At 54.3% G+C, this 17,401-nt stretch overlaps 1 pseudogene; it reads right to left on the bottom strand.

The window, feature by feature from the left end:
- Positions 1–13,223: 13,223 nt before the first annotated feature.
- Positions 13,224–15,053, bottom strand: LOC136503143 (uncharacterized; annotated as a pseudogene).
- Between the last annotated feature and the right edge of the window lie 2,348 nt (positions 15,054–17,401).

The following is a 17,401-nucleotide window of genomic DNA, read 5'->3' as shown; positions in this document are numbered from 1 at the left end:
TGCCGAAAAGCCGATCCATGAGGGATCCTAGGTTTATGAACCCGATAGGAGCCCCCGAGCCCCCGGGTAATTCAGGTAGAATCGTCTAGGGGATTTTTGTCTTGACAGAGGGTGCGCACGAGCGCACCCGTGGGTGTAGCCCCTGAGCCCCCGGGCGATTCGGGTAGAATCGCCTGAGGGGTTTTGTCAGCGAGTGTGCACGTCGGGCGTAGCCAAGGGAGTTTTAGGGATCTGGCGAGACGGGGGATCGGGCAAGACGGAGTCGTGGATCCTGATGTCGGGCGTAGCCGAGGCTGTTTAGGGATCGGGTAAGATGGAGTCACGGATCCTAGTATCGGGCGCAGCCAGGGGAGTTTTTAGGGATCTAGCGAGACAGAGTCGCGGATCCTGGCGTCGGGCACAGCCGAGGCAGTTTTTAGGGATCGATGAGACAGAGTCATGGATCCTTGCATCAGGCAAAGCCGAGACAGTTTAGGGATCGGGCAAGATGGAGTCGCGGATCCTGGCATCGGGTGCAGCCGAGGTAGTTTTAGGGATCGGGCGAGACAAAGTCGCGAATCCTGCGTCGGGCGCAGCTGAGACAGTTTTTAGGGATCGGGTGAGATGGAGTCGTGGATCCTGGCGTCAAGCGCAGCCGAGGTAGTTTTTCGGGATCGGGCGAGACAGAGTCATGGATCTTGGCGTCGGGCACAGCCGAAGCAGTTTAAGGATCGGGTGAGATAGAGTCGTGAATCTTAGCGTCGGACGCAGCCGAGGCAGTTTAGGGATCAGGCGAGACAGGGTCGCGGATCCTAGTATCGGGCGTAGCCGAGGCAGGTTTTAGGGATCGGGTGAGATGGAGTCGCAGATCCTGACATCGGGTGCAGCCGAGGCAGTTTGGGGATCAGGCGAGATGGACTCCCAGATCCTAGAGTCGTACGTGCCGAGGCGTTGGGCGTCTTAAGCCCCTAAGCCCCATTGGGCTTGGTAGGGGTCAAGTTGAGTTTTCGTGCATTACCCCGTCCATGGTTTCTCGCAACTAGAGGGGCTGAGCTAACGTCGCTTGCCTCGATGGCTCGAGTGACGCACTCGTGAGCTCGCTAAAGAGCATGTTCAAATGAAATCTGGGTTTGTTGTTTGTGATGAGGTCGGCATAGCCCTCATATGGCATTCCACTGCTCCTTAATCCACAACTCGACAGATGCCTAGATCATTTTGGAGACCAACCCGGGTGGCCCGCTGGCCTCCCCTCGATGGAGATTCTATGGGCATGGCTCGAGGTTAGGATTGAACGAGAAGGTTGAGATGACACTGTCTACTTCGGAGCGGACTGGGTGAGGGCCGCTCGGGGCTCATCTGCGTTTTCTCCCCTAGCTCTGTTTGACGCGGGGTGGCCTCGAGCCCTTCGTGGGTCGGCCTTCAAACCCCGATCGGTCGTTGCTCATGTTGAATGAGGCAACTGCCGCTTCATGACGCAACACGGAGCGTTGTGATGCATTTAACTGTATATGCGATGCTTCGGATGTATGGAATGAATGAACATGAATGCATGTATGAATGTACGAATGACAACAGGTGAATGAATGATGATATAAAAGAAATAGTGGGTGTTTGGTAATGTTACCTCGATGACGCGAGTGACGGGGTTTGAGGAGCTCCTATCGGATATGTCTGACCGGGATCCACGCTCGTCGTTTGTGATGGAGTCGGCATGGCCCACATGGGGCATCCCTCTGTTTCTTACTTGTCTCTCGGTGTTTGCCTAAGCCATTCGATCGACTTAGGAAGCCCGATGGTCTCTCTTGGACAAAAATCCCGTAGTTAGGCTTTTTCAAGTCCCGCCTGTGAAGGTGGAGGGCCACCTGCGCGTGGTGGCACTTTGTTTTTTGCGCCCGGCGTGTGGTAGTGGTGGGACATACCTAGGCCACGTCTCGTCTGACCAGGCACCGTTCTATCGGGCAGGGTGTGTCCTATCGGTCATGCGTCCTGTTGTTTTCCATCCGCATTGAATGGGGGAAGGGAGAGGGTTTCTCGCTCCAATCCTTTGCCCTTCTTCAACTACTGCATCTCCTCCTTAAATAGGGGAAAGGAGAGGTTAAGGAGAATTCACAGACCGTTCATGATTTTGGAGCGCAATGCCGAGCTAGGAGTCATCCAGCGTACATGAGGTGGTGTTGGCGCCTTCGCCGAGAAGGGGCTGCTTCCGCTGAAGGAGGTGGCGCACTGGAGGGTACTACACGTCATCGGCTTCGTCACCGTCTACGTGGCTTTCATTGGGATAGAGCCGCATGTGGATTCCTTCTGGCGAATCTTCTCTGGGAGAGTCTTGTCGGAGGGGAAGCCGCTCAGGACTACGCTAGTGGGGGGTTTCACCCTTGCAGCTGCTCCGGTTGACCAGTTCATAAAGTTTGATAAGGCATCCTCTAGCCACGGTGGCCATACTTCAGCGAACAACGTCCCTATCTAGGAGCTGCCTCGACTACATGAGAAGGTCCGGAGCTCCATGCTCTTCTGCTGAGCATCTATGGGTGCAACGCCCTTGAGGTACCCGTTGCGCTTCGACAAAGTTGAAGGAGCAGAACCGGGTGGGGCCCTTGCGGTGGTGGTTTATGTCCAGCGGCATGTGTCGTGGCCTCACCTTTAGCATCAGCCGATGCCGTCGAGCGGCCACAGTAGCGTTTGGAGTAGAAGTAGTCAGCAAATGTAACTGTTAAGTTCATGGGGGAGCCCCCATATGAATAGTTTTTGTATTAATGAATACATCAGTTCTGCTTTGTGATAGAATTACTATCTGTTCCTTGTTTTTTATCCTAGCATAGCTTTGTTTTTATCCTTTCTTTTTTTGCACCTGCCCATTTGTTTCGTAGGCTGCAACTTTTAAGAACCTAGGCATGGCCTGCAAGGCTCGGCTGCTCATTACCGTAGGTTGTGGCGGGGTGCGCTTGGTAGGGAGTAAAAACAAAGTCACGTAGGGTAATCAAAGGAATGGAATGCCCTTTTGTTTGGGTGAAAAGTTTTTACCATGTGATAGTAAAAAAGAGAGGTGATATTGTACCCTCATGGAGCCCCCGAGCGACCTAGGCCGAAAGTGTTTAGGCTGGGGTGCTTTACAGGGGTAAGTGTTGAATAAAAGCGGTAAGACCGAATTTAGGGGAAAAACGATATAGCTGTTCAATGTTCCAAGTGTTAGTGAGAATGCTGTTGTTGTCGTCCTTCAGTCAATAGGCACCCGATCGGATCATCTCGGTCACCGTATAGGGACCTTCCCATGGTGCAGAGAGTTTGTGTTTCTCCTTCGTTGATTAGGTCCTCCGGAGTATGAGATCACCGACTTTGAGGATCCTCCCCCTGATCTTCCTTTCATGGTACCTGTGGAGAGTTTGCTGGTACCGAGCGGAGCGGATGACGGTTATCTCATGGTCCTCCTTGAGCAGGTTGATAGCGTCTTGCTGAGACTCCGTGGCCCGGTCACGATCGAAAGCCTTCACTCTTGGGGTGCCATGGTCGAGGTTGGAGGGCAGCACTGTTTCAGCTCCGTAGGCCAGGAAGAAGGGTGTGAACCCTATGGATCAGTTCGGGGTCATTCTTAGGCTCTAGAGGATCGCTGGGACCTCTACAACCCATCGCCCGACGTACTTGTTGAGTCGGTTGAAGATGTGTGGCTTAAGTCCTTGGAGAACCATGCCATTAGCACGTTCAACCTGACCATTAGTACGTGGATGTCCGACCGAGGCCCAGTCAATCCTGATATCATACCCATCACTAAAGTCCAGGAACTTCTTCCCGGTGAAGTTAGTTCCGTGGCCAGTGATGATACAGTTAGGAACGCTAAACCGGTAGATGTTGTCGAGGAAGAATTTGACCGCCTCTTCCAAGCGGATGTTGGTGATGGGCTTGGCCTCTATCCACTTGGTGAACTTGTCGACCGCTACGAGCAGGTGAGTGAAGCCGCCCGGGCCCTTTTTGAGGGGTCCTACCATGTCGAGGCCCCAGACCATGAACGATCAGGTGATGGGGATGGTTTGAAGCTCATGCGCCGGCAAATGAGTTTGCCAAGCATAGAATTGGCATCCCTCACACCTACAGACAACCTCCTCTACATCTCATAGTGCGGTGGGCCAGTAAAAACCTTGGTGAAAGGCTTTTTTGACCAGTGATCTCAGGGCCACGTGATGTCCACAGATCCCGGCATGGACCTCGAGGAGGAGCTGCTTCCCCTGGTTGGTAGGGATGCACTTCATGAGCACCCCTAAAGGACTCCGTTTGTAGAGTTCATCACCGAGCGTGATGAAGGTCTTGGCTCATCGAGCGACCCATCGAACTTCAGTCCTTTTGGGTGGGAGAACCTCCTCAAGGAGGTAGGCGAGTAGCGGCGCTCGCCAGTCAGTTTGATCGAGTGCCAACACGGCGACGTTAGCGGGCGACGTCATCATGGAGGCACTGGGGTCAGAGCCCCTGACCGCCGGCTTGGCGTCGGGATTGGAGCCCTCGGGCACCGGGTTGGTGTCGGGGTGTGTTTGGCTTGGACCTTCTAGGATGCGGGCAGATGGCTCATGGAGATCGATGATGAAGATCTCACTCGAAGACGGATCCCGTCTGGCGGCCAATTTTGTGAGAAAATCAGTGGCATCGTTGTCCTTTCAGGGGACGTGATGCAGCTCAATCCCCTGAAATTTGTCTTTGAGCTTGCATACCTCCTAGTAGTATGCTGCCATGAGGGGGTTTTTGTAGGAGGACTCTTTCATGACTTGGTCAACAACCAACTCTGAGTCACCGTGGACGTAGAGTCGCGTAGCGCCGAGCTCGATGGCGATACATAGCCCATTGATGAGGGCCTCATATTCCACAACATTGTTTGAGGCCAAGAAATGGAGGTAGATAGCGTAGCGAAGCCTACTCCCGTCCGAGGAGATTAGAACCACTCCAACCCCCAAGTCGGGCGCCATTACAGATCCGTCAAAGTACATTGTCTAGTACTCGTGGGTGACATCTAGGGTCGGTAGCTAGACCTCCATCCATTCAGCAACAAAATCCATGAGAGCTTGAGACTTGATAGCGGTATAGGGGATATACCTGATGTCGTGGCCCATGAGTTTGAGTGCTCACTTGGAGATTTGTCCCACGACGTCACGGTTGTGGACGATGTCTCCGAGCGAGTATGAAGTGACGACTGTGACTTCATGGTCGGTGAAGTAGTGCAGGAGCTTCTGGGTTGCCATCAGCATGGCATATAGGAGTTTCTGCACCTAGGGGTACCAGACCTTGGGGTCGGTGAGTACCTCCTCGACAAAGTATATGTGTCACTGGACCTTAAAGTGGTGTCCCGGCTCCTCCCTTTTGACGACCAGGGCGGCGCTCACCACATGGTTTCTTGCCACGACATAGAGGAGGAGGGGTTCTCCCCGTTCAGGAGCAATGAGGATTGGGGCCGACGTCAGTGACACTTTGAGGCTCTCCAAAGCATGTTGTGCTTCCTCAGTCCAGATGAAGGTGTCCGTCTTTTTGAGGAGCTCATAGAGTGGCATCCCCCGTTTGCCAAGCCAGGAGATGAACTGGCTCAGGGTGGCCAGGCAGCCGGTGAGCCTCTTATGCCCTTGATGTTGTGTATGGGGCCCATGTTGGAGATGGCCGTGATCTTTTCACGGTTGGCCTCGATGCCGTGTTTAGATATGATGTATCCAAGCAGCTTCTCCTTCGGAACCCCAAAAACACACTTCTCGAGATTCAATTTGATGTTGAACCTTCGAAGGTTCATGAACGTTGCGGCCAAGTTTGCGATCAGGTCGCAAGCTTAAGCCGTTTTGACCACTATGTCATCAACATAGACGGCGATTGTTGGTTTCGGCCGCTCGGTTTAACCAGGCTGATCTAGCGGGTCGATTTGGTCAGCGAAGCATTGCTGCATACACCTTTGGTAGGTGGTGCCAGCATTCTTTAGACCAAAAGACATGGTTACATAATAGTACAAACCATACGGGGTAATGAACGAGGTTGCGAGTTGATTGGACTCTTTCATCGTGATCTGTTGATAGCCTAAGTAGGCATCCAGAAAAGAGAGGATCTCGCATCCTGAGGTGGAGTTGACTATCTAGTCTATGCGCGGCAAAGGAAAGTGATCCTTTGGACATACTTTGTTGAGGCCAGTATAATCAACGCACATTCTCCATTTTCTGGTCTTCTTTTTAACAAGAACAGGATTGGCAAGCCAGTCAAAGTGGAATACCTCTCTGATGAATCCGACCGCTAGGAGTTTGGTGATCTCCTCGCCTATGGCCCTGTGCCTCTCATCGTCAAAGCAGCATAGGCGTTGCTTGGTGGGTTTCGAGCTTGGGATGAGGCGTAGTGCGTGCTCAGCAACGTCCCAGGGTATGCCCGGCATGTCAGATGGCTTCCATACGAAGACATCACGACTGGCGCACAGGAAGTCGACGAGCTCGCATTCCTATTTGGCCGAGAGCTAGGTCCCGATCCGCACCTTCTTGGTTGGGTCAATGGGGTCAATTCCTATCGCCTTGGTTTCCTCGAGTGGGTGAAAGGTCGTCGAGGAGGTTGGTTTGTTGTAGTCCGGGACTGCTGGGGTTGATGACTCCCCAAGCTGTGGGAGCTCTAACGAGTTGATGACGGCGGTGGCGAGCTCAAAATGCTCATGGTTGCACGTGAAGGCATGTGAGAAGGTGCTGCCCATAGTGAAGACGCCGTTCGGTCTCAACATCTTCAGCTTGAGGTAGGTATAGTTGGGGATCACCATGAATTTGGCATAGCATGGTCGCCCCAAGGTGACGTGGTAGGACCCTAGGAAGTCCACTACTTCGAAGGTGAGGACCTCCGAGCGGAATTTGGCTCGGTTGCCAAACGTGATGGGCAGGTCCATCTACCCAAGCGGGTACACCTGCGCTCCTAGGATCATGCCATGGAAGGGAGAGCCCGCTAGGCGGAGTTCCGACTGGGGGATACGCATGGCGTCGAGGGTGTCGACGTAGAGGATGTTGAGGCCACTACCTCCGTCCATCAGCACCTTGGTGAGACACTTCTTGTGGACAATGGGGTCGACGATGAGTGGGTAGTGTCCTGGTCTGGCATCGTGGAAGGGATGGTCCCTCTAATCGAAGGTGATCGGAGATTCCGACCAGCTAAGGAAGGAGGAGACGGCCGTCTCGGTGGCACATGCCTCTCTGTAGCGTACCTTATGCTAGCACTTGGAGCAGATGGCGTCAGATCCCTTGAAGATCATGATGCATTCCTTAGGGTCAGGGAAGCTATCCTCGTCCTTGCCCATTGCGCCTCCTTTCTTGGCTGTCGCCCTTTTGCCATTTCCCTTCTTTTGGCCTGCCAGCCTATCGTAGGAAACGCTTGAGGAGCTCACAGTCCTTGTAGAGGTGTTTGACGGGGTAGGCGTGGTTGGTGCACGGGCTATCCATGAGCTTGTTGAAGTGGTCAGGCATGCCCTACTAGGGCTGCTTGCCTACGCGATCAGCTACGGCGACCAACGCAGAGTTGGTCTGTTGGCGCCAATCCTTCTTGTTCTTCTTGGCCCTTTATGTGGAGGGGCCCTCGTCTTGGTCCTCGCGCTTGGCCTTGCCCTTGTCCTAGCCTCCATTAAAGACCGCTCTAACTGCCTCCTCGCTGGAGGCATGGTTCGTGGCGATGTTGAGTAGGTCACGGGTGGTTCAAGGCTTCAAGTAGCCAAGCTTATGGATTAGGGACTTGCAGGTTGTCCCAGAGAGGAATGCGTTGATGACGTCCGTGTCGACGACATCAGGTAGGGAGTTGCACTGCATTGAGAACCTACAGATGTAATCCTGCAGGGACTCGCTGGGCTCCTACTGGCAGCTCTTGAGGTCCTAGGAGTTTCTAGGACGGACATACGTTCCCTAGAAGTTCCCAACGAAGACCCTCTTGAGGTCCGCCTAGTCACGGATGCTATCATGCAGGAGAAATTCGAACCATGCTTGAACATGTTCCCCTACATAGATGGGGAGATACTGAATGATGAAGTGATCATCATCCACTCCCCTGGCTCGACAGGCGAGCCGGAAGTCTTCGAGCCATATACCGGGATTCGTCTCCTCGGTATATTTAGTGATGTTGGTCGGCGGTCAAAAGCACTGTGGGAACGACGCTCTCTAGATGCGCCAGGCAAAGGCCCGTGGTCCTAGGCCATCCGGGCTAGGACTCCGGTCATTTGGTCGGCGACCATGCCTGGGGTGCGTCTCCCTAGTCTCCTCGATGGTCCGGTCAGAGCCCGTGTTGTCTGCTCTCACTGCCGCCCGATGGATGTCATCATCATGTCGGGCCCAAGGCCGGCTGCTGATGATGCTGTGAGCGTCTTGGTTTGGCCCAAGGCATTCATGCACAGGCAGTCGGTGTGGAGCGGGTGCTGGGTCAGGCTGTGGCGTGGCTGCGCCCTCCTGTTCCGCGCCTGGTGGCTATACTGGTGAGCGGATGGAGCGACGCGTCTGGTGTGTCCCTACCCCCTGGTGGGGAGGGAGGCCATGAGTCGGTGTCATGACGTGGAGCTACCGCCTGTTGAACGGCGGCGGTCTCCACCAGTGCCCGAAGGTTTTGGTGTATTGCCTGTTCCCGGGGGTTGTTTGGCTCGGGAAGGCCATGCAGGAGCATCAGCGCCACAGCGATGTTTTGGCTAGCCCGAGCGAACTATGGAGGATTGTTCCCCCCATGGATGATGCCATGCTGGACCTAGCGGGTGTGACCCCGGGCACCGCTCGTCGGGTTACGCGCACGGGGCGCATCGTGGTGCGTCGAGCGCGCTGCGCAGGTGGCGACTAGTTCTGCCGCCTTTGTCATAGCTCCTCGCCATGCGCCTACGCACACGCAAGGGCATCCGCACGAGGGTCCAGAGGGGTGTGGGTCTGTAGAGACTCCACCACCACCGGCGGTTGTCCTAGGGCATCTGCCATAGTGCACTTCCAGGACAGAGGGTGTCTAGGTGCCTCGATGTCGCCGATGTTGGAGCCGTCGCTCTCAACATCGTCATCCATAAGGTTGTGGAAACAGGTGGGAGCGTAGCTCGCCATCCCCATGAATTCAGATGTGAGAAGGGGCGGCGCCAGCATCCTTCAGAGCCCTCGGGCATACGCGTCCATGGGGGATGCGAGGCCATAGGGGAATTGGTTGCATGGCGGTCGCGGCGGGGACAACGGCGTCCCTCCGGAGAATCGGCGAAAGATAGTAAATAGCGAGTAAATAACAAAGCGTACATTACTCACAGCGGGGTTTGAGCAGAGCGTATGCTCGGAATGAAGCGCAGGCGCCTCGTCGTTAAAGTCATCGGGTGTCCCGTAGCCGATGGAGGGCGCCCCTCTGACGGGGGCCGGGATGGGTGCCTCCTCACAGAGGTGGAGCGCGCTGAGCCGGTCGACGATGAAGTCTAGGCTTCTGAAGAGGAATGTCTGGGACGGTTCGAAGATGGGTGGAACCCACATCCCAACAGGTGGGAGTGCGGGAAACTCCAATGAGCCAAAGCGACTCATATCGCTTGAGCCCGCCATGGCAAAGATGGCGGAAAAGTGGGCCATCCGATGACAAAAAGTGTGAACGTACAAAGTCTTCCCCACGGACGGCGCCAACTGTCGGTGCAGAAAGTGACCAACACATAAATATTTGTAGTTTTGCCGTACGTTGTGATCGGATGTGGCCTAGCACTCAATGACACAGGATTTATACTGGTTCAGGCAACGTACCCTACGTCCAGTTTGAGTCGGTCGGTGACTTTATTCCTGAGCCTAGGTGCTCGAAGTTTGCTGTGGGGTTACAAACGAGAGGAAGAAAGATGGGGGTGCAAGAGGTCCGGTCGGACTCTGGTCTGAAGGGCCAAGAGTGACGAGAGCTCCGCTATGTGCTAAGTGTTCGAGCGTCTATTGTTCATTGGGATCCTTGGTCGTTCGGATCATGTGTGTGTTGTTTGAGTTGTGAACTGATTGATCCCCCTGTTGGGAGGGAGCGCATCCCCTTTTATAGATGAAGGGGATGGCCTTTACAAGTGAGTGAGAGAGAGAGAGAGAGAGAGAGTACGCTTGCTACTAAGTCTTGTAGCCCACATCGTCGGGTACAAGATGATGGTAGACGCCCATAACACTGTTGATTATCAGACGCATATGGGAGGTTTTTACCGTGTTCTCCATGTAGGGCAAATGATGGTGCCTACAACACTGTTGGTGGCCAGAAGCATGTGGGGAGAGCCTTACCGTGCTTGTCATGGTATGAGAGTTGATGGCGCCCACAACACTATAGGGCAAATATCGGCGCCCACAACACTGCTTGGGTTCTAACATGCCTGGAAGGTTGCAGGGCACCCTTCTGACATATCCTGTCGGTACTGTAGGTGTACAGGGTACGATCCTCGGTATTTGCGGTTGACTTGAGTGTCCTATTTTACCTACTCTGCCCATTACCTGGTCCTCACCGAGTGGGCGTCCCCGGTCGGTTGGTCCCAGTCGGCTCCGACTGTGCCAGTCGGAGAAGAGCTGTAAGTAGAGGTTAGGTGTATCCCCGGTCGGAGACGCGGGTCAGAGTTTGGAAGTGGCGTTTGGCCCGGCCTTCCGGTCGGAGAGGCGGGCCGGAGTCGGAAGCGAGGCCTTCTGGTCGGAGAGGCGGGTCAGAGTTAGAAGCGGGCGCTATTCCTCCTCGGCCAGGCCTTCCAGTCGGAGATTGGATCGCCTTTCTGGCCTATCGTCAGGTATTTGGGCTGGCCCAGGAGTTGCGCGTTGTCTGCTGAGCCGAGCCTTTGCTGGAAAGCCGGTCCATGAGGGACCCCGGGTTTATGAACCCGACACACACGAAAACTCCAATTCATACTACGCGCTACACCACGCGTTCGCAAATGCTAGCACACACCACACTGACTGCACGGCTACGCTACTGTGCATAACACCTATGTCTGTCACTCATGTGCCAAAGAACATGCACGGTGACAAAGCCGCCCGACTCACCGGCCTTGCTGCTGCTGTCCCCACCGCCGCCGCCGTGTCGGCGTCGCGACGCTGCCGCCCTCGCCCTCCTCCTCCCTTGTTGCCGTGTTTTTTCTTGCCACCGTTTTGGTTCCCCTTACCGTCAGAGCTGCTGCTGCTTTCTTCCGACTTGGCCGTCCCTCCCGAACTCTCTGCTGGTGGTGTCGCTGACTTTGGAAGGTCCACCGTGGGCGGCTCCGGCGTAGGTTCTTCGGTCGGCCGGTGGCTGCTCTTGCACCGGTTCCTCGGCGGGTGGATCCTGCATAGGTTCCCCGGCCGGGGCTTCGACCGGTAGCGGCTCTTGCATGGGTTCGGGTTCTCTAGCCAGCGCCTCAATGGGCGGCTCCTCTTACACATTTTTTCCACTGGCGGCTCTTCTTTCAACGAACCGACGTAGTTTTTTTTGCCCTCAGGGGCATGTGCTCCCATCCCCATTGCCATTGGATTCACATTGGGTGTCTCTCTCCTGCAATGCACCCATCCCAATACGAATCCAACAACAATGAGGATGGGAGCATATGCCCTCAAGGGCACATTTAACTTTCCCCGCGACAAACTTGTTGATGTTATCAAAGTAGAATTATATGGAAACAAAGATGGTCCAGTAGTCTCTATACGTAGGGTGCCTCTGAAAAATCACAACGTATCCTCCCATGTAAATAGGTAAGTTTCTGTTTTCAGTATCGTATGGTCCAGATAGGATCTGGTACTACTACTGACAACAATCAAGCAGTTACCATGAAGAAATCTCATCACCAAGGTGGATGAGCTCACAAACCCGTACGCTAAACATTGGGATATCCCATTGCTTGAAGAAATTTTCAGAGAGGAGGACGTCCAAATCATTTGATCCATACCAACACACTTGGAGATGGATGATGTCATTGGGTGGCATTTTGATGCGAAAGGTATATTCTATGTGAAGTCTGTGTACAAAGTGCAGCAAGCTTTTGAAATTAGTGGACAAAGAAGCCTTGGTCATGCTGGAGTAGGAGGTAGTAACGGGGGGTTAGAGTTTTGGAAACAGATATGGAGACTGGAGTGCCCGCCGAAAGTCAAACATTTTTTGTGGATTAACCACAATACTCTAGCTGTGAAGATAGTCCTAAAGCACAGGGGGGTGAAGACTGATACTCTTTGCAGCATTTGTACGTAACAGACTAGATGAAGATGGCGGGCATCTGTTTTTGAAGTGCAAGGAAGTGAAAGTTGCATGGCGCAAACTGAATTTGGAAGGGGTCAGGTGCAACAACCTGATGGCAGCAGGCTCGGCAAGAATAAGTCATAGAGTCCATACTGGGCTTACGGGGTAAGGAGCAACTCATCGTTATCCTATTGCTATGGATGTGGTGGAATGAGAGGAACAAGAGAAGGGAAGAGGGGAGAAGTCGGTCACATACAGAGGTGGCAAATTTGGCAGCAGTCTCTACGCTGCAAAATTTCTGAAAACACCGGCTCGCACGCTATTATCGGATAACAGTCAGAGACCTAGATGGAAAAAACCACCAGAGGGTGTCCTGAAACTGAACTATGATGGAGCGTTTAGCAAAGAGAGAGGAAGGACGGCGGGTGGGGCTTTGTGATCAGAGATGACTAAGTCCAGATAATCAAGGCGGGGGCAGGAGGAGAGGGTTTCTTGCTGGATGCGTTCCATGCAGAACTCCTGGGTTGCGCAGCGGGCTTGCAAGAAGCTGCTCGGATGGAGATCGCCCATTTACACATCGAGACGGATGCTACGCTCGTCAAGGCAGCTCTGGAGTCGGATGATCACAGGCTCTCTGCGGTCGGAGGTATCATTACTGAGATGAAACTGTTGTTAGCTACAGAGTCCCCTTCCTGTAACATCAGTGTTTGAAATCGTGTTTGTAATGGAGTGGCACACGCTTTGGCTGCTCATGGTTATAATTTTCGCAGTGGGCATATGGCTACCTGGGAGGGTGTACCTCATGAGATTAAGGTTGTGGTGACCAGCGATTTAGCTGGTATGAATGAGTAATAAAGAGCACCTTGAATACAAAAAAAGAAAACTATGACATTGAGAAATTCTGTTTGAAGCGTAAAGGACCTCGGAACAGATGCTTGCAATCTGAAAAATCATCTGTACTTTGTTATAGCAATCACACGAAAAACTCCATTCCATACTACGCTCTACACCACGCGTTCACAAAATGCTAGCACACACCACACTCACTGCACCGCTACGTACACTACTGCGCACAACACCTGTGTCTGTCATTCCTGTGCCCAACAACATGCACGGTGACAAAGCCGCCCGGCTCACCGGCCTTGTTGCTGCTGCTGCCGCCGCCTGGCCGCGGCCACCGCGAGCGCGAGCAGGATCAGCACGGGGCCGACCACCAAGCCGAGCCGGAACCCGCCGTGTCGCCGTCGCCGCCGCCGGCCCCGCCCTCGCCCTCCTCCCTTGTTGCCGCGACGATTTCTGCTGCCACCGTTTCGGTTCCCCTCACCGTCAGAGCTGCTGCTTTCCTCCGACTCGGTCGTCCCTCCCGAACTCTCCTCTGCTGGTGGTGTCGTTGGCTTTGGAACCTCCACCCCGGGCTCTTCGGCGGCAGGCGGCTCCGGCGCAGGTTCTTCGGCTGGCGCCTCAGCCGGTGGCTGCTCTTGCACCGGCTCCTCGGCGGGTGGCTCCTGCACAGGTTCCTCGGCCGGCGCCTCGACCGGCTGCGGCTCTTGCACGGGTTCTTGTTCTTCTGCCGGCGCCTCAACGGGCGGCTCTTCTCGCACAGGTTCTTCCGCCGGCGGCTCTTGCACGGGTTCTTCTTCTTCCTCCTCTTTCCCCGGTGGCTCTTCTTCCACAGGTTGTTCCGCTGGCGGCGGCGGCGGCTCCTCGGGCTCCTGCACGACGGCCGGCTCGGGCTTCGACTCCACTACGTCGCAGGGTATGTCCACTGGAGGCTGCGGCACGTCGGCCGGAGGGTCGGGCTCGCGGTGTGGCGGCCCGAGCACTTCGATCGGCGTCTCCACCAGCGGCTCCGGCTCCGGCGGCGGGTCGAACACGACGTCGCACTCGATGTCGACCACCCGCGGCTCGGCCTCGGCCTCCACCTCCACCGGCGTCTCCACGGGCACGTATCGGTCCTCCTCCTCCACCTCCACGGGAGTCTCCACCGCCACACCGGCACCAGAGTCTCCATCGCCACGTCCGTGACGACCGGCACCGGCGTCTCCACCGGCACCGGAGTCTCCACGGCCACGTCCGTGACCACGGGCAGCTCCGTCACGAGCGGCACGTCACGCGGCGGAGGCGGAGGCGGCTCGGGCTCCGACTCCTCCGACTCGACGTCGATCCAGTCCTCGTGCTCGAGCTCGAGGCTGGACGCCTCCTCGTCGCCGCCGAGGTCGAGCTCCTCCTCGACGTTGACGTCGCTGTCGGTTTCCACGCAGCCGGAGCTCTCGACGTCGAGCCGCGCCTCCTCCTCGTCGCCGTCCGGCGGGAGCAGCTTGGGCAAGATGACGACGATCAGGCCGTCGTCCTCGTCGAAGCCGACGGTGATCCGGGCCACATCGGCGCCCGGCGGCACGTCGAACACGCGGTGGAACCCGTCCACCAACTGGCGGTGCGCCACGCGGAGCCTCCCCACCGCGGCGTCCACCGTGAACGCGTCCTTGCTCGCGCACGCCACCGCCACCTCCGTGCCGGCCTCGCCCACGCTGACCTCGATCTCATCCTTGGCGTAGCCTGCACGCGCACGCAACGCCAACGGATCGGAGGAGAATTACGAGCGGACGATCGATCGATCAGGATGGATGCTGCGTGCGTATGTGTGGGCGAGGACGAGGAAGGCGGCATCGGTCTCGGTGGTGACGAAGGCGAAGTCCTCGCCGGGCGCGGGCGGGCAGGTGACTTGCACGGCGAGGTCGAGGTCGAGGTCCATGGCTGGCGCCCGCCTGGCTTGCCGCGGCGGCATGAACGATCTGTGGTGGTGGTTCCATGCGTGTGGGGTGGATTCCTGTGGGGCTTAAACCTCGGAGTCGGAGCAGGTCTGGACTGGACCCAAAATGTGAGCGCGTCTTGATCGAGCTTGGAGGCAGGATGGCCAGCGCCCGGCGTGGTGCCTTTGCATTGGTAGCACGGCACGGATGCATTCCTCTCCGGGGTGGGTTTGGAATGAAGAGATGCTCAGGCTCAGGTCGGCGGAAAGGCTACTTGATTGGTTCTTGCTGTTCAGTCGTCGTTCGTACACGTACGGCGGCAGAAATGTGGTGGAACGTTTTCAGAGCAAACGTCTTTGCTTGCCCAAGGAACCTACTACGTAGCTTTCTGTAAAGAAAAAAAAAAGAATAACGATTGCTGTGCTCCCAGCTCTACGCGTACGTGCAAAGAATAACGGAGCAGGTCTAACAGAGTAACAGGTTGTTGTATTGTTTATAGTTCAACAGGACCTCAATTGATCCGTTGGTTTGGAAAGAATCCTTTTTGTCGGTGTACCAACCTACGACGTGCTCATCTTATGAGCGCAATCTCGCCTGACCATATTCTTTTTTTTAATAAAAAAGATACAAGAGGTTTAGGGGATTTTGGTGTTACTGCTAAGGGTTCAGGGTTTAAGGTTTTGGATATACGACAGAGGAGAAAAGATATCCGCGGACCATGGCGAAGAATGTTTGCGGAGATGTGGTAGTGCAACAAAGGTGGGCAACTTGGCATGAGAAGTCGTCCCATCTAGAGCTGAAGCGTAGGCTTTGGATAATTTTGTAAGGAGTGAAGGCTCAGCCAGCCCGCCTCCACTTTAGATTGTCCCTACCATCATTGTGGCCGGAAGGGTGCCAAATCTAGCAGTTTGAGTTAAGCTGCCCTAAACAAGTGGACCAAAGGGTGAGATAGCGGCGACTGTCTGACAGATACTTGAGAAGCTTGTCAGTGTGAAAGTCAAACAAAGAAGAAGAAAAAAGACAACTCTAAAAGCTTGTTAGCGTGGAAGTCAAATGAAGAAGAAAAAGATGACCCCAAAATCAATCTATCTAGATTTATATAAAATTCTGATGTGAATAGATAGGCGAAATGGACTAAACCCCTTTGGACAGGCCAATTCAACTTACTCACCCCCCCCCCCCCCCCATTGCCCTCGCTGTCACCAAGGATGGATCCAACCAACCTTTTGTCGAGATAGATCAAGGAGAGAGAGAGAGAGAGAGAGAGAGAGAGAGAGAGAGAGAGAGAGAGCCTCAGCTATCAAACGAACTGCTCAGGCAACTATTCACATGGATATCAACATCGTGAAGATTGAAGGAGCACAGGTTGACACCCATAATGAGGATATCGTGTTGGTGGGAGATGGATCTGATGATGAGGAAGAAAACCCTATCATTGTCTTCGACGACGATAGCCCTACCTCACCGTAGCCCCTAATCGATCTACTACTGGAGGTGATGCCACCTCCAGACGATGATATGCATCTCCTATCAATAATGAGGATGCCATTGACAACAATAACAAGATGCAGGCGCAAGTCTTATGATAGATCGTTGTTTCATCGGAGTGCTCGCCTTGGCCAGTGCAATAGTTTGAGGAACTTGGGCATCACTGGGAAGGATGGGAAGTTTGATCAGGATATAATTCAACACTACGCAGACTACCCAATGCAATAGTCTCATGCGTGCGAAAGGTCATGCTTTTTGGGACCTTCTGGTGGGGATTGTTGCCTCTTTGTTATGTTTCTTTTGGTTGCACTTGTTGTGGGTTGTGTTCTAAAGGTTTTGGTGCAACGCGTCCCAATCCAATAAGAGTTGCTTTACATGGGTTTTGGTTTTCGGTTTATGTGATGTTTAGCCATGCATTGCGATCGTTGATCCACCCTCAAAGGGCGGTGGCGGCGCAATGAGCGTGGTAGCAAGTGCGGCCTAGGTGACGGCGGTGCTACAACAAGCGCGGAGGAGGAAGTCCTATCGCGGGGGCCGCCTGCGTAGAAACCGCTCGTTTTATCTCAACGCCAAAGTAGCGATTTACTTGTACCTATAGGTTGACGAGTAGACGTGATTTCCCTCCTAAGAAACAGTTTCATTAGATTTTCTCTCTTTCCTCATTAATTAGATTGACTGGTCAGATTTTTGCTTAGCTAGCAGGATAATTAATAGGGATATAAACGACCACAAATATCCCATTTGGGAATGCCCTAATAAGCTAGCAATTTCTGTTGGATTTTATTGGCCTTGGTCCAACCTTAAATCAAATATACTCCAAGGCCTATAATAAATACAAGTGCAATAAAGGGTCAACCTCGTCGTCTCAACTTAAATAGATGACTACTAATGCAACTATTGTGCATTTAGAAAAGATGTGGAAGGCGATCCACGTGCCTGCACACATGCCACACCACAAACAGGCTCAAGTGGCCAGTCCATGACATGAGTGGTGCAATGCCAACGAAGGTTTTACGACTCTAAACTCAAAATAAGAAGGGTGAGAGAGTGTGGGATGCTGAACTGATGGATTG

The sequence above is a fragment of the Miscanthus floridulus genome, chromosome 14, assembly GCF_019320115.1.
Source record: "Miscanthus floridulus cultivar M001 chromosome 14, ASM1932011v1, whole genome shotgun sequence".
NCBI lineage: Eukaryota > Viridiplantae > Streptophyta > Magnoliopsida > Poales > Poaceae > Miscanthus > Miscanthus floridulus.
This window is presented reverse-complemented; position numbering and strand designations above follow the sequence as displayed.